Source organism: Physeter macrocephalus, chromosome 10 (assembly GCF_002837175.3).
Source record: "Physeter macrocephalus isolate SW-GA chromosome 10, ASM283717v5, whole genome shotgun sequence".
Classification (NCBI taxonomy): Eukaryota; Metazoa; Chordata; class Mammalia; order Artiodactyla; family Physeteridae; genus Physeter; species Physeter macrocephalus.
Window position 1 is genome coordinate 37,164,964 of NC_041223.1, and position 18,378 is coordinate 37,183,341.

An 18,378-nucleotide genomic window follows, 5' to 3' on the forward strand; every position below is an offset into this window, starting at 1 on the left:
TTTTTAATTTGTTTTTTAAAAATGTGTTTTCTAAAAGACGAATGCGTGTCCAGTTTTTAGTGCATTGGACAGCGTGGGTTGTGTAAAACTCTAGATGTGCTTGTAAAACATGTTTTCAAGCTGCTCTTTCCCTCCATGCGCTGAGGTAGTTTTTTGAACCCTCTACGCAGTTGTGTCTATGCGAGGGCGGCGGGAGGCGGTGGGCCCGCCGGGGCGCCGCGGTACCGGGCGGCGGGCGCCGGGTTGGTCGGGGTCGAGCTCGAGACTCCACTCGTTGCGCCGGGACAGCTCGGTGCTTAGGGCAGAAAAGCCTCTGAGAGAGAGGCGTCAGTCAGTCGCCACAGCCCTGCCACGACGGAGTCTTATTTTTCTGGGGATCTGCTTAGGGCGTCCCCCTCGGACACTCCATTCTCTCCTCACACAAGACCGGCGCGGGGCGGGGAGGAGAAGAGGAAGGGATGAGACTTGAAAAGACCGGGCCCGGGCCGGGGCAGGGCAGGGGGAGAGCGGGGAGGACCTGCAGTCCGCGGGTTAAGCCCTCGTTAAACCACAAAACCCCTTCCCCACACGCCCTCGTCTCTTTTGTGCGGTCCCCACCGCGGCGCCTGCAATAACCGTGTGAACAGAAACCCGAAACGTTCCAGCCTGACTTCTGAAACCTAACACCGGGCAAAACACACAGTCGTCGGGAGCCGGGCGGGGCCTGGTGGGGATGCACCCGGTCAGCTCGAGGCCGCGGGGGATGGTGACCCCCCAGCTCGGCTGTGGGCCTCCTCTCCGCGCGGGACTCCGGGCCTTTGCTTCGCTGCAGCGCCGGCTGCTTGAGCGCGCTGCGGGGAGCCGAGCGGGCTCGCCTCCCTTCGGCTCTGACCTCCCCCGACGTCACTCGGCTCTCGGTCCTCACCAGATCTGCGCGGGTCGCCAGTCTCACCTCCCCGGCGGATGCGCCCGCGGCCAGTCCGCGCAGGCCACGCGGGGACATGCCGCCTCCGGCCTGGGGCGAACTCAGCCTTCACGACTTTCAGCGAAGGGTGCGCATTTTTCTGAAAGCGAATGTCTACAGATGCAATTAACCTTGGCCACGCGATCAAATTAGCGGGCGCTTCGAAGCGCCGGGGGCAAGAGCTGAGATCATCACTGAAAAAAAATTTAAGAGTTCTTTCTCACTATCCTACTGTATTTAATTATAATGATTGCGAAAAATTGCGAAGAGGGAAATGACTTGCTTGAAATAAAGTTGCAGCTGGTTAAAGTTTTTCCATATTTGTCTTTGAAGACTTAACCACTGTACCATGCTGTAAAGAAAAATATGGCAGGGACGTTCGAAATGCACACGCGGATTTACTGTCGCTTAAAAATACTTCTTAAGCAAAGAGGGTCATATTTTAAAAACGTTTAGAACAGTGCCTGGTACGTGGTAAGCGCTCTATACGTCTGTTAAATAAACAAGAATGCATAAGGCAAAAGACCTCGGCGTTTTGAACTCGACCAAATTAATAACATGCTAACTTATCTGCAAGATACTTGATCGCAATTAGGCAGCACGAGATTTTTCAATTAGGTCTTTTATTCCCCTCGAATATCCCATTTGCCTATGCCCTGGTCAGGCGCCTTGTCTAACACTGAAAGTGCTTCTCGGGTCAGAGGGAGAAACGGAGGAAACTCTTTAAAATGCCCCAGCATCATTAAAAACGGTAGTGGATTCTCTGGAGTGCGGGAGCGAGGTGTAGGGGTGGCGTCTGCAGAGAGAAAGAAAAGAGAATGAGAAAACCGCGGGATTTCAAGCTTCATCGCCCCTCAGCGACATCCTTTTCAGTGAAAGTTGGTTGAAGGCTTAGGAAGAACTCGGGCAGAAGAAAAGATGTCCGCGCGCAGAGCAAACCACAGTTCGTTCCTTTTCAAAGATTTGTACAATGAGATAATTAGACCGAAAGATACGAAGAACTTCCCTACAAAGGAAATGCTATTAGGAAAGAAAGCCCAGAAAAACAGATCTAAACGAAATAGAGGAGGAAAGACTCAGCTGTCTTCCCGAAACTGGTCCTTTCCTCCCTGTTTTGTCCTTCTGTGATTTAACTCACTTACGTGAGTGAGATGTCGAATGCTGAGATCTAGAAACATCAGGCTCAGTGGTCCTGATCCTCCTCCCCAAACTCTTCCCTCACTCATTTAATATAAAGTTACAGTTTTTGCACCTGTATTTTATACATCTGGCCATTTTGACCCCGTTATAGCTTGTCCCACAAAATTTGAGTTGTGTTGCATAAATTAATGAAGTGATTACTTTGCAGCATTCTAAAATTCTCCTTGCAGCATTTTTGGAAGGAAAGTAGGATTTTTTTTTTTTTATTATTATTCTAGGTCTGCTTTTTTCCTCATTAGAGCACTCTGATTTTTTCAAGATCAGTGGTCACACTTTGTTACTTGTTACTTCTCTGAATCCTTTGAGGTACTGCTTACAGTTACTTTAAAAAGTGTCAGCCACTCCAGTGTTTGGGTTCGTTAGAAAGTCACTAAGACATGACACCACTTTAAAAAAATGTTTTAACTTAGCTTCACAGTGAAATACAGGCAGCTCTGTTATTTAAATACCTTTATGTTAGTCTGAGCAGGCTAAGTGCACACAGTTCATATTGAGAAGTCCAATATTTCGCCCTTTCTGAAATATAATTATTTACACAGCTTTCTCTTGCAAATGGAAGACAAGCAGGTCGCCCCAAGATGTGCTAGTCTATTTGCAATTGCTGGGGCAGGTGACATGCACGTGCGTCTGTGGGCAGCCTTGCTGAGATGGCTTCCCTGACTACAAGGCTATTGTGAGCTGGCAACACTTTAAAGTGTGTGAGAATGCTGCACCCTGAGAATGGAGGCCAAAAGCAAGATCCTTGTAAATTTCAATACCTTTCTTAACATCAGTCTGGCAGCAGGCAGGCCAACCTAGGGTCACGGTGCGACACATATTTGCAAGCTAGTAAAGCAAAACAAAGCTCAAAGCAAGGGCAAATTTAGGCCCACCAACCTTGAAGTCATCTATAAAAGGGAACTGCTTTACCAGTTAACAATTATCCTTGCCTGGTTACCCACAAAAAGTGCATCGTTTTTTCTTGGCTTGCCCCAATAGGTGCTACTTATTTTTTACATCAGAAGCTTCAAGGTAGGAAGTCTAAGACCCAAAGGCCCCTTTCTTGGAGATTAGAATGTTTAAATTGATCTCTGTTATTAAGGGGCAATTTATTTAAAAGCTTTTATTTCATGAGTGATGTTATTAGTACCTAGCGCATGCCCAAGGAGGAAGGCTGGTTTTATTGCAGGACACTGGAGAAGAGGGTTGTATAATTAAGTAACCAGTTTTCCATACCCCTTTAAGCAACAGTCAAAAGATAACTAAACTCACTATATTAACTTCCTCTTTGTGAATGTTAAATTGATGTTGGCAGGCTTTTCTATTAAGGAAACTCTTTTAAATTTTCATTTTCTTGAAGTTGGTTTGATTGAGAGATTTTTTTCCCCTCTCTCTTAGGAATACAATAAGAAATATTCACTCCTCTCATGGAAATCATCTTTTAACTAACTTCATCCCCATCCTCTAGAATAGAATAGTGCCTGACACATAATGGATACACAATAAATGATTTGTGAATGAATTTCTTGTCAAAATTAATGAACTCCTTGCTTCTTTCCATATATACAGAATTTAGATACATCAGAATAATAAAATGGAAATAAACAACCGTGAAGTAAAAAAAAAATCATGAAAAAAATTGAAAAGAATATACTTAAACATGAGCAGGAAACCATTTGCTGTGAATGGGCCCTTAGGTCACTCCTGAGCTTCCTGGCAGCCAAGTCAGAGCAGAGTGAGTTTTCTAATTCTTGTAATCGGAAAAGAGGAAGCACATTATTTGTCAAAAAAGAAAAAGTTTATCCAGCTGCTGAATTCTAAACGAGCTACATGATTGCCTTTTTCACAGATTTAAAATTTTTATTTTGTTTAAAACAATTATTTTCTTTGTCTAAAATTTTTCCCCAAGTATCTGCATTAATTATTGCATGAACATTCATATTATGTATAAATGAAGACAATGGTTTATCTCCTAATAGGTGAATAAGTCATTTTCTATGCTCTCACTATTAATAAACTGACATTAATAGGACCAGTGCCTCACATAGTTATAAAAATGTGGATTCTCCATAGGAAAATTTCTTTCAGTTTTAGAAAAAGTTAAATCAAAGATTCATGGATCTGGTTGGTTGGTATTACTTGATGAAAGTGAAAGAGACTCTATAAGTTTCTGAAATATCAAGTGCTATGGAAAAGTTTAAGACTAAAGCAACTTCCCAGTAGAATGCAAATGACCATGTATATTTTTCTTCACACTTTTATTAGGATACATTGATTAGATGTGTGCACATTTATGCCCTTATCTGCTTATTTTTAAATTGATAGAAACTTTATGGGGAAAAATACCCCTCATAGACTGGAAATAAGAAGTTGCTAATTTTAGATTTATTGTAGAAAAATTGAAGGCTGTTTTTGGACCTTCGTGCTTTGTAAACCTATTGAAGTAGTATGTTACAAGGAACAGAAGAACAGCAAGTTTGGCATCTATTGTTTGAAGGGACAGCACAGAAGTTTTTTTTTCTTCTTTCTGGCTTTAGACTTCAAAATAATTTAATAATGTCATAATGTATTGGGAACATATGACTAAAATTTTTTAGAGATAGATTTTGGTCTTAAGTAATAGCTCATTCCATTTCTAGGAAATGAATAAAGAAAACAGTTCTGTGACGAACTGCAGTATTCATCAGGGCAGTGCAGTCTGTTTGGAAGCAAAATGTCATGGTGCTTAGTAGAGAGCAACCATGCTCAGCTGCAGCATGGAGAAGCTGTGTACTCTGCCTTGAATATGTAAGAAAGGTACATGGAAAGTACGTTTCCATAGCACTTTTAATCTGAGACTCCTAGGGCATTATTGAATCATGAATCTAAACTCACAGCACTGCAGCACTTGTCAAGGCTGGCTATCAGGATTTTGCTAGAAAAACTGTCTCAACAGAAGCATTAACAGAGTCTGAAAATAGACCAAGTTATGGATAGAAAACAAAAAACCAATAAAACGGTGTATGTGGGTATATATGTATCTGTCTCCCTACATACAAATGGATAGATAAAAGTATCTGTATATAGACAGATATAAAAGGCACAAAATAATTAAAGGTTTTTTAATTGACATGACTTGATTGTTAGTTTATAAAAGGCTATCGTAATATTTGGCACTGACCAGTAACTCACATCACAGGAAAATGCTGCATTTTGTAATTAAACCACCATTTGTAACATGAAATTTACAAATTGTATATTTTTGTGTGTATTTTCTCCACTTTAAAAAATTACATTCACTGTATTCCAGTTTATATTATTTTAGATATTGAAATATGTTATCTTTTATCTATTCTATCATCTACATTTAAAATTAGTTTCCTTATGCAATTAAAAAAATGTAGATCCTTAGAAAAGCAGACTAATAGTTGAACCTCTTGGTGCAATGTTATGTTAAAACTTTTGTTATGTTAAAGGATTGGGAGAGTGAGTCTCTCTGGTGTTCAGGTGAACAACTGAAAAATCATGTTCTCCGTACATGAACGCATGAAATATTGATAAATTAGCTGTATACTTGCGTGCATAGCTTCTAGTTGAAATAACAAAGGTTTGAACAAAATTTAACATGAAAACATACTAACCATAAATTTATTTTTGTGTGTGTGTGCGAATTGGGAAAAGGATGTCCATACTTTAATTTTAACAACGAAACTCTTTGTTCTCATTCAAAAATGTTGTTTGGGAACTAATACATTAGGAACATCAGAGTGGGAACTAAATAAACAGAACTGAGGGAGGAAATGATCTGAAAATAAAGCCAGAGATTATAGACAGAAATCACTGAGAGAACTATTAGTGTGTGTACTTGAAATTAATAAGGCTAACTCATTAATCATGGCTTGATTTTTCAGACTGTGCCTCTCAATTTGTCTGTTCTCATTTCCAGGCCACTAAGTATTGAACACCTACTTTGAGTAATGCTCTCTCTCTCTGTTAAGCAGTGTGAGTGATACCTGGTGAGTAAGCCTCAATTCCTGCTCTCAGGAAATAACAGGGGAAGTAACACGGCAGTCTAAACACAAACAACTGTTACCGAGATGGGATGTAGTCAAGGCCAAAGTAAAAGGAAAACTGCATGCTATGGGCACAAAGAGAAAGAAGATTCATTTTTAAAGGGAGATCGAATCAGAGGCAGCACCAAAATTTTTGTATAAGATTAAAGGTAGCAACCCTGTTGGAAGGGTGGGAGTGTCCCAAAGACTTTTGTCTTCAATTTCTGTTTATACGACAATCACACTATTCTTATTTAGATATTATGTTTATTGAGATGTCTTTGTATTGCTCTTAAGCATTATGAGAAGGGGAGGTTTCTAACCCCTTACCTCTCCTTTGGTGCAACGATAGGGTTAAGGGAAAAAGTGAGCAGAGCCTTGAAGGATGTCCAGAATAACTACACTCACAAATACACTCTCCTGGAGAAGGACCAGCATTTGCAGACACCTGAAGAGTGCAGGCGGTTCTTAGGGGAAGATGGATGATCCTCTGCTGGAGTGAAGGATATGGAGGAAAGGTGGGTGGAAGGGAAAGAGTTGTCTTGGGAAATGAATTAAGCTGTACCCAAGTCATGGTGGAGCTTGCATGCCATCCTGCATGTCTTGAAGCCATTTGAGAGTCACTGGAGGTTTTTAAGAGAAGTGACATGCTTAGAGCTATAATTCATTAGATTGATCCAGTCAAGTTTCTTCCTTGTTTTAGTTGTCACTAATATGAATTGAAAACATTATAATAGAAGAAAAATTCCAGGACAATTTGTCTTTATAAATGGAATTCTTCATCTTTGTTGCTCAGTGCAAGTCATTTAACCACCAGAAGAGCATTGTCAGGTAAGACTGTTAACTGAGTCCTGGGGAAACTCACTGCTTTTAATTGGGTTCCTTGGGTTTATTTAATATGACCCAATTTAGATAAAAGAACATGTTCACTACCTGTTTTGCGGAGTATTCACAGAATTATGCCAGGACTTGCACATCAATATTTATAGATTTGTTTTACAATCTGTCATGTCATAATTAAAATCAGCACACTGTTATACTCTCAAGGATTAAGAGAACTTTCTAAAGTGAGGTTTTCCGCTTCATTGACTTCAAAGTAACACATGGAACATGAACACTGCTAGCCATCTCAGATTTATCCAGATTGAATACTTTCAGTGGAAGATTGAGTCCTGATTCCTTCTTGCTACTTTCTTGCTGAAAGAGAGAAATAGGTTACAGTTACTTTTCTACAGGGTGCCATAAATAAACATTCAAGGATGTTACAATTCAGGTGTTAATTAACGATTTTTAGACTAGTAAAATTACATCCTTCCCTGAAAGGCCTTGTTGAAATGAAAGTAACTTGCATTTAAACATTGGATATGCAATCAGTAAACGGCAATAATGTTTAATAATGAAATGCAAGACAGCCTTAAAATTGTGATTTTCTTTTAGTCACTGCATTGCAAGTGAGAATAAAACAAGGCTCCTATTAGTGAACAAAGGTTGGCAAGGTAGGGCTCTCGATGAAGTTGAATCAGAGCAGAGAGCTTGCAGTGCAGAGACTTCCCTTCAGATAATACTTCACATTCAGCTTCAAGCCACTGAACAAACATCTAGTGTGCTCATTAAATTCAAAAGCAATGTAACATGTGATTTTTGCCCTTGGAGAGTTTACTATCCAGAGAATACATTAATGATTTGAGTAACTGCCATTTATCAAGTGTTTGCTATGTGACAGACACTAAGCTATCAAAGCGCTATGTGGATTAGTTCATTTAATCCTCACCAGAACCCCTTGAGGTAGGACAATCATTGTATGTATGTACGTATGCATGCATGTATGTGAATTTAGATTTATTTATTTTTTTCTTCCAGTTTTATTGAGATATAATTGACATACAGCACTGTATAAGTTTAAGGTGTACAGCATAATGATTCAACTTATATGCATCATGAAATTATTGCCACAATAAGTTTAGTGAACATCCATTATCTCATATAGATACAAAATTAAAGAAACAGGAAAAAATTTTTTTCCTTGTGATGAAAACTGTTAGGAACTACTCTCAACAACTTTCATGTATAATGTACAGTAGTGTTAATTATACTTATCATGTTGTACATTACATCCCTAGTACTTATTTGTCTTATAACTGGATGTTTCATTATCTTTACCTTACTGATGAGGAGTCAGACCCAGTGATGTTAAATAACTGCACAAGGTTTTATGGGTCTTAAGGGACAGATAAGAGTCATGTTTGACCCAGGGAATCTAATTCTGGGCTAGTGCTCTTACCCAGTACTGGACTTTGCTTCTGAGAAGAATTTATGTGACACAGACACAGACTGTGCAAATCGGTAGAAGTGACACACTTTAAGAAAAATTTTGTTTCCCAATGACCATTTCTAAGTGTGTTGTTTGGAATGCCAAAACATTTTCTCATAGAAATTGTGATACCTGGTGGTTAGTTTTTTGTCTACCCTCAAAAAGCCTAACTACTCCATAACAGAGCCGGGAAAGTTTGTGGTTAAGAACATAAGCTTTAGCATCAGACACCAGGGGGGCATTCCTAGCTCTGCCATTAGTTTCATGGCCTTGAACACACTCCTTTTTCTAAACCCAGGACCTCATTCATGGGGTTAATGATACCTAATAAAAGGGTAAGGATCAAATAAAATAGTGTCAAGTGCTCTTAGAAATGTGCTTGACACAGGGAAAGAGACAGATATTATAGCTGATTAATCGTGGGTCCTGAGAACAGAGGACAAACTTCCTTGTTATTTTATTTCTTTATGAAAATTAAAGCCATCTTTTATTGCTTTTATATTATAGTAGCAATACATGTTCATTGAAGAACAATTAGTAGATTGTGTTAGTAATAATAACATTTAAATTGCCATTTAACCTGGCAATCACAGATAATCACCATTAGTACTTTGATAATTATTCTTTCAGTTTTTGTATTTTTTCCTTTCCACAAAACATGGGATCATTTTGCCTAATAATATTTAATAACCTGCTTTTAAACCTAAATATATATAAAATGAACATTTCCCTCATTTCGTTAAATAGTCTATAACATTTTTTTTTCCTGATAGTGTAGTTTTCTTTGGTATGGATGTACCATAAATTCACTTAATGATTCCTTATTGTTGGGCATTGAAATGTTTATAATCTTTTTTCTATTATGAACAATGCTGAAATAAACAACCTTGTAGGTTAAAAATGTGTATGTGTTTTAAATTATTTTTAATCTAAATTTTTAGAAATAGAATCAGGTGGCCAAACGGTAGTCACATTTTAAACACTTTTGGTATTTCCTGCCAAATTATCTTTCATAACAGTTCGACCAATTTATATCCCTTCCAGCAATGTGTGAGAAAACTCATTTCTTGAATCATCACTAACGCTAGATAGTTTGATAGTTGCCAACCTGATGGGTGAAATAGTATCTATCGTTTTAATTTTAGTTTTTTTGATTATTAATGATGTAAGATGTTTTTCATAGTCTTATTGGTTATTTGTGGTTTTTTATGACTGTTGATACACTTTATTATTCTCTTGAGGTAGTTGTCCTTTTATTATTGAGTTAAAAGTGCTGATTATAAATAAAGGCACAATGTTGTTCTCATATATTACAAATATACATATATAATTATTTCAGCTTCTCATTTTCTTTTAAATCATATTTATGTACCTTTTAATGTATATGTACAGAGGTTTTTACTTTTTCATGTTTATCAGTATTTGATGTTTTTTCCCAGTTAAAAAAATTTTATTCAATCTAGAATTTATTTTGGTATATTTTATTACATAGGGATGAATTTTAATTCATTCAACAAACCTTAACTGCATGCCTACAATGTACCAGGTATGACTTTGCTTGGGGAATAATTGCTGTGTAAGGCAGGCAGAATTCCTACCCTCAGGAGGCAGTTCCTCTTCAGGTGGCTCATTAGTTGATGCTCATACATTAGTTGATGCTCATACATTTCTTTCCTCTCACTGACTTAAATTCCTCTTTTATTCCATACCAAATACATGTGTATAAACAGGTCGTTTTATAGACTTTCTACTTGATACCATTTATTTGTTTCTTTGTTTCTGTGCCAGGATCTCACTGTTTTAATGATCATAATTTTAAAATAATGCATTTTAATAAATAGCAAGGCAAGGACTAATTTCATTCCTCTTGCTTCCTTCTTTTTTTTTTTTAACTATTTCTTTTATTGTGGCATAACATGTGTAACACGAAATCTTCCATTTGAACAATTTTTAAGCATACAATTCAGTGACATTTTTAATTATATACCCAGTATTGTGCAACCATTGCCACTCTTTTTCTAAAACTTTTTATCACCTCGAACAGAAACTTTGTGCCCATTGAGCAATAACTTCCTATAACCCTCCTCCCCCAGCCCCTGGTAACCTCTAATCTACTTTCTCTCTCAGTAAATTTGCCTATTCTAGATATTTTATTTAAGTGGAATCATACAATATTTGTCCTTTTATGCCTGGCTTATTTCACTTAGTATATTTTTAAGATTCATCCATGTTGTAATGTATCAAAACCTAATTCCTTTTTATGGCTGAATAATATTCCATTGTAGGTAATACCACACTTGTATATCCATTCAGCTGTTGGTCGTGTCCTTTGTATTTATAGTTCTGGAATAACTTTAGAATCATTTTGTCAAATACCTCTCCCAAATCCTCTAATGTCATCTTAACATCCTCTCATATCCCTTTCTATCTACCTTTTATTCTATTAATCCTATCTCCCCAGGTTACTAGTACTGAATGCCTTCATACTGGCCCAAGCCTAGCACTGTACCTTGATTCTTGAACTTCCCTCAAGCTGCCCCATGCTTCAAAATTAACTACTTCCATCTTCATTCTCCTAATAAAAATGGACAGTTCCTCGGTGCAATTGATCTCACAGAAGTATTGGGAAAACCATCTGAATTATCCCTAAATTGTGAAAGTTAGATGCCCCTTGGTGGAATGTGTATTTTAAGAAAAGGATATTTTATCCTTTAAATGAATTTAAATGATTTGCTATTTTTAAAAAATTCCAATAGCATAACAAAGTATCTTTTAAAATTTCAGTCTACAGGAGGGTAACTTACTTCTGAGTTGAGAGCTTCTTTTTTTTTTTTTTTTTTTTGTGGTACGCGGGCCTCCCCCTGCCGTGGCCTCTCCCGTCGCGGAGCACACAGGCTCCGGACGCGCAGGCTCAGCGGCCATGGCCCACGGGCCCAGCCGCTCCGCGGCACGCGTGATCCCCCCAGACCGGGGCGCGAACCCGGTTCCCCTGCATCGGCAGGCGGACGCGCAACCACTGCGCCATCAGGGGAGCCCCGGAAACCCCGAGTTGAGAGCTTCTTGAGTCTGCCTGCCCATCCACAGTATCTTAAGGCATTCCTGTTTTGTCAGATACTTTCTGTGTTTTCACTGATGAACTCAATAATTTTCTTTCTTTTTGGAATTCCTACCATATTCATGACTTTATTGCCCCCAGTGATGGTAGAAGTGTTGGAGGTGGTTTATGTGTCTGATTGGCAGTGGGTAGGTATAAATCAGGTACTATTTTAAAATAGAGGCTTCCTGTAAGTAATCAAATACTAAACTGTATATTCTTGTCCACAATTCAGGGATGGAAAAGAGAAATGAGGGCTTGCATGGTATGAGACAGCTTCACGGGTATTTCAAGAATAATTTATTTGAAAAATATATGTTTCTTCGGTTCTTTGCAATGGTAAGGACAAGCTCCTAAAAGAAAGAAACTATTAGATTGATGGTGTTTATTAGTCCACCTCTGTATGTGTAATGGAAAGAGCAATGGCTTTGGAATCATGCAAAATTGGCTTAAGTTCCTGGCTCTGTCACATGGTAGCCTACGTTATCTCAGCCAGATTAATGTTTCCTCTAAGCCTGAGTTTCCTCAACTATAAAATATACCTCACTGAGATGTTTTAACGTTCAAACAAGATAAATAATGTGAAACCTCCTAGCAATGTGTAGTCCATTGTATACCCTCAGTGAAGATCAATTTCCTTTACCTTCCTTCACTAAATAACAACAAAAGTAGTCTGTATGGGGGAAAGCATTTGTAGTACTGAATGTCAATCCTTCTTGGTTAATAGCTGAATAAAGATAATGTCTTAATTTTTCAAAATACCTCACCTTTCCTATGTGTAGCTTTCATTTCATGCTTCACTAAATTATGGTGCTTGCAAAGCACCTTGAACTTTTCTAGTACAGAGCACACTGTAAGCAGGATGGAATTAACATTACCCCTGGTCTATAAAGTATGGTACCTACGTTCTTAGTGATTGACAGGATACATGTTTATACAGTTGATGTCGCCTAGGGACATATTCTTGCCTGAGTCCTACAGCAGTGTTTTGCCACCTGTAACTGTGCTGAATAAAAATGGTCCCATCTATCATTTCTGTAGCTTTTCCTCATAGAAGCAGTCTTGATAAGGATAAGAAATCCAGGACATCATAGCATCAACAATCTTTTCCTCTTCAAAGGCATCTTTCAGACCAGGCTCTAGCAGTCCCTTACAAACATTAATTATATAAATCATACACACTATTGCTTTGTGGGAGGTGAAGTGTTTAGTAAAAATGATTGTCTGAACACAGGTTGGCTGTGTGGGTGCAGAACAGAAATCTGGAAAGTGGAAAGTGAGTTCTCAGCATGCATTCATTGCTGATACGAAGTCAGCTGCATGCTTGGCTCATCCTGGGTACGCTTCTTCTAGGTTTTGACTAATATATGAAATTCAGACTATTCTTTGTTAGAGAGAAATTTGTGAGTGGTATGAGCTACCTGAACACTAATGATATTAATTCTTAAGGTTAATTCTTGTACTGCATACCCAGTGGCACCCTGAGGTCTGGGGTTGAGAGGTTCCATGTCATAGGATGAAGAAACCACCCCAGATTGAGCTCAGATTGAGTCCAGGTGGCTCTATCTGACTCCTGTAGGGAAGTCAATGGTAAATAAGAAATTTGGAAGCCCCTCATCAGAGTGTATCTTCATGCTAGAGAATGATTTAGTGGAGGATTGAGCTTTAAAGTTAATACCAACAGTGTATAGGATTTATATGATTTCTGCATATATATTAGTGTCTACACCTTTTGTTCTGTTTTATTTTGATCATTGCTCCTAATCTGGGGCCCTCGTATCACTCATGATACACAATGGTAGTCATGAATATATTTTTTTGGTGGGGTGGGGGGGGCTATTTCTAAAAGCCTAAGAGAAATCATATATGTTATTTATTTAAACTTTAATAATGCGTCTTAGGCTACCAGCAATTATATTACCTATTTATTTATATCTCAATGATACTTAATAGACTAATAAAAATATCAACCTAGCACAGCACCTGGTATATGTAAGTACTCAGTTAATATTTGCTAGATGAATCAGAATTACATAAACCGTTTTCCATAGTTGAAATTCTTGCTAATTTGACTCTGATTTGTTTCTGATAAACTCATTATTTCTGCATTTGTTAAAAACATAATTTAGAACAGAAAGATTGTTTTTTCTAGTGAAAATCTTATACTTTCCCATAGTTATACTTGCCCAAAAACATAAGCGCTGCTGTGACTGTTTGCACGAACTACCTGTAGTGAACATCAGTTATCTTCTGGTATCCTATACACCTTTTCCCTCCTTCCTTGCAGTACTCAGATTTTCCTCGAAGAGCCACCCCTCCTCATTGTGTAGCAGCTGTTAGTTGTGTGGGATTGAACTGCCTTCAGTTCAGGAGTGGGACCCGAATTGGTATAGACCAATCAGTAGATTGCACTGAAAATTCAATCTCAAGCAGGTTGGGAGATGTGAGTAAAAGCACATGAAACCCACCTTCCTGGGAGACTTGTTTTGGAATCATGAGGGAAGCCTGAAGATGACATTATGAAGAAGGGCAAAACCAAGAAAATTGTAGAAAAACAGAGCCATGTTCTTGATTGAGCTACACCTGAAGCCAGTCCTTACTCTGAACTTTACTGTTATGTGAGTCTCTTTTTGTTTTTAAACTAGTTTGTAAGAGGTTGTCTGTTCTTTATAAGGGGGGAAAAAAACAAAAAAAAAACACCTTAATTTATATACAGCCTTATCTTAATTATATTATTTTACAAGTAAGTGTTAAAAAATACTAGGTTCTCCACAAAATATGTTAACTTTTTGCTTTTAGAGAGAGGCGCAATTAATTCCAAAAGCACAATAATTTTCCTCTGCCTAGAAGAAAAAGATACATTTATGTATTTTAGATAACAAAACTACTAGAAAAACAGGTTGAAATTTATGAGAAACTCATAAATATTGTCTTTTTTTTTCTTCCACCCGTACCCAAGATGTTATGGGGTTTTGCATGGCACAATTCGTCTGTTGTTACACGTACCTGAAATATATCATTGCACCTTTTAGGCATTGTTCATTTAGAAAAAAAACCCTATTATGAAGGAGGTTGGAAAAAAAAAAAGTCATGTCAACAATAAGTCCATTTAGGTAACCTTTGCAGAGTTGGTGTTTTTTTTTATGTCAACAAGTCTTTTGCTTTATATTCTGTGTTGGTTTCCATCATTGTTCATTTCAAAAACCTCCCCAAGTCAGATTTTTCATGAAGAATCATTTAAAACAAAATATATCTGGAATTCTACTTCTCATGACCTAGTTGTATCACAAGAGGGATCAAAGAGGTTTTGTTCTGTTTCTATAATCAGCTATTTCTTTGAGAGGGCAGATTCATAAGAGTTTGAATTATGCTTAGAAATGCATACAAGGCAAGCAGCTACATGGCATTTTAATTACCTCCCTCCACTCCAATGGAAAAAAAAAACAGGCATAAACAGATGTCTAAGTTAAATTCAGTTTGATTCTCTTAACATAGCAAATAATTGGACTGTTTCCTTTCTTCCTAGGCTTTTTCTTTTTTCCTGTCTTTAGTCTGTTTTCTCCCCAGCTCTTCCCTTTTATTTCCTAAGCATTCACCTTTTGCTAATGTTAAGAGAATTTCTAATTGACAAATTCTTTTCCTTGATAGGCGCTATAGGACATAATATTAATACTCACAAAGGGAACAGATGGCTGCCTTTGGAATCCACCAATTATAGTAGTACCTTGCTTAATCTGAATTGACTAATTAAAATCCTCAATTAACTGGAATTGATAATTCAGCATACACGACCCCTACGGTGACCTCATGATATAGTGAGCTTGCTAGTGAGTATTTAGAATTATTTTCCTGCCCTTTGTTGTGAGGACATGTACCTTACCATGAAAAGGCAAGGTAATTGACTCATTTAAGGGATTTATTAAAACTCTAAAAAGATCAAACCCTAGTATCCTAGGTTTGCTATGAAATCAGAATACATATAACCTAAGTTTCCATATTTTCAACATATACATGTGAAACTTTAGATTAATCACTGATACTTTGAGATTTTCCACTTTTCCATTCAATTTGATGAGCATTTATTAACCTTTCAAAATATTCAATATACTGTGCTGTCAAGGCAATAAGAAAAAAAATGTTTCCAGTTACCATTGTTGTCTAAAAAAATCACTCCAAAACTAATGGCTTAAAATAACAGCAGTCACTTTATTATGATCATAGATTCTGTGTGCAGGAATTCAGGAAGGGCTTAGATGGGTGGTTACGGCATTGGGTGCCTTATATGGTTGCACTCAGATAGTGGTTGGAGTTGGAAGAGGAGGGAGCTAGAGGAGCTGAGGACTCTATTTTCCTTGAAGTAGCTTCAGGGCCTGTCATTGTGGTCTCTCTGAGTGGGATAATTTGGGCTTCCTTACAGCATGGAGGCATCGAGGCAGTTGGATTGCTTACATGACAGCTCAGAGCAAGAGGTTAAGGTAACAAGGTAGACACTGTATCACCTTTTATGATCTGGCCTTGAAAGTCATGCAGTGCCATTGCTGCCACATTTCAGTGATTGCAGTGTGTCAATAGTCCCTTCAAATTCAAGGGAAGGGAATTAGACTTCGTATCTCCTTGAGAGAGTGGTAAGTTTCTAGAAAAGCCTGTAGGACTCGAATGTTGTCATTTTTGGAAAATATAATTTGTCATGATGAATGAGACTCAATATCTTTTCCAAAGAAGCTCATACTCTAGTGGATAGAACCACAATTCTAAAACTGTGCATTGAGGTATTCCAGGTCTCTGGAAAATTCATAGGGTAGCTGCAGGATACTTTACATTTTTGAGGGAAACATGTGACATCTGTAAGATATCATGTGAATTACTACTATTAAGTAGCTTGGATTTAATAAGTGAAACTGTTAGGCATTTCTCTTGCCCTAGTTATGCCATGAAAAAATTACAAAGATACTAAAAGATTATAGAGGCAGAGAAAGTTTAGGAATCTCTGGGATGAAAAACAAGACATAGACATTCCAACTACAGTCTTAGCAGGCCCATAACTGACATTTGTAGGGTCTGGGGCATGATAGAAATGAAACTACTAGCTTGTTCCTTTCTTTTCCCATTACAGCATAGGATCTCCCCCTTTATATCCAAGCTCTGTACCTTCTCCCCTACTGAATAACAGCTTCTTTTTGGCCCTAGGAGTGAGCATACTAATGGCAAATCAGCTCTCTGGAGGAAGGACCAGGGTAAGAGGCCCGTGCAGAAGCAGATTCAGTGTGGATTTAAGCAAGTAATTCTGGAGTCCCAGGTATGTGATTTAGGAAAGGAGACCAGGGCTCTGGATGAGCATGCCCCACCGGGCCCACAGACCTCCAGCCCATTTGGAGGGGTGTGGCTGGAGGGCCTTCTAAAATTCAGGATCCTGGGCAAGGCTGGGACCAAAGGAAGTACTGAGACTCAGCACAGAACCCAGCATATAACTGGTCCTCAATATATATGTGATGTATAAATTAATCCAGGGCAGATTCTGATAAGTATGATGTCAGAGGCAAATATTGGCTGCTGTGAAAACTAAACAAGAACCATTAATTTTGGCTAGATATCTTGGAAAGCCTTCTGTGTGTGTTACCTTCAAGGATGAGGGATCGAAGAAATAGGGGGTGATGGCACAGTGGTTGGGAATCCGCTTGCCAATGCAGGGAACACAGGTTCAATCCCTGGTCCAGGGAGATTCCACATGCCGCGGAGCAACTAAGCCCATGTCACAACTACTGAGCCTGCGCGCCGCAACTACTGAAGCCTGCACGCCGCAACTACTGAAGCCCAGGAGCCTAGAGCCCATGCTCTGCAACAAGAGAAGCCACCGCAGTGAGAAGCCCGCGCGCCCCAACGAAGAGTAGCCCCTGCTCACCGCAACTAGAGAAAGCCCGCACGCAGCAACAAAGACCCAACACAGCCAAAAATAAGTAAAAAAAAAAAAAAGAAACGAAAAAAGAAGTAGGGGGAAGGGGGATGGGAAATCAGGAAAAGGCAGGGATTAACAAAGCTGCTAGAGGCAAGCATCAAGAGAAAACTATGTTCCCTGTCAGGGTGAATCTGGGTTTGATGGCTTCCTGAAGCATATAATAATTTGAGGGGCCTTCTTTCAAAAAAAGAATACAGAATTAGGTACAAAAAACACACACAAATTACAATATATGAAAGCTCATAAAGTCACAAATACAAAAAAATCTGAAAAGCAATTTTTAAATTAACTGTATGCCACACCTCTATACTACTTTTTAAAAAATACTGTTTTGGCTGTATACTCTTTGCTTCTTTACTAAATATCAATTTTATGTTCTGTAGAGAGACAAGAAAGATATTTTAATCTTGATTGAATATTTTAAAAAATTAATAGTTTAAAAATTTTAGCACCATCATTGTTAGTAATGTCGTAAATTTTTACAACTGTTGTCAAATTGGTAAAACCTTTTATCATATTGTTGCACTGTGATAGACCTGCTCTCTATTTTTAATATAGTTAAAGGTTTGTTCCCTTTAAATCGAGAAATTCTGATAAATTCTGTCTCACACAATTAGCATAAACTGTGAGAAATATGGACCTTTTATAATTGTATGCACTGCTTTTTAAAATATATTCCTGACAAGAGAAACCATCTGTTTTGATAAGATCTTGATGAGAACCAAATCCTCTGTTAAAATTTTACACACTTGATATTTGAAAGAATTTTCTATGGATTAGCTTCTGGTTCCATACATTTCAACATCATCTCTCCACCATCACATGCTGTCAGAGCTGAGCTACGAAGGAATCACCGTCTGGCCCTGC

The 18,378-nt window shown here is 38.2% G+C and overlaps 1 long non-coding RNA gene across 1 annotated transcript; it reads left to right on the forward strand.

Annotated features, from left to right (window-relative positions):
- Window positions 1–3,823: 3,823 nt before the first annotated feature.
- Window positions 3,824–16,764, forward strand: LOC114486958 (uncharacterized). Its single transcript, XR_003681441.1, has 5 exons — window positions 3,824–3,857; window positions 6,048–6,117; window positions 6,506–6,671; window positions 13,846–14,176; window positions 16,746–16,764. It is a non-coding gene; the product is annotated as an uncharacterized lncRNA (long non-coding RNA).
- The last annotated feature ends 1,614 nt before the right edge of the window (window positions 16,765–18,378 follow it).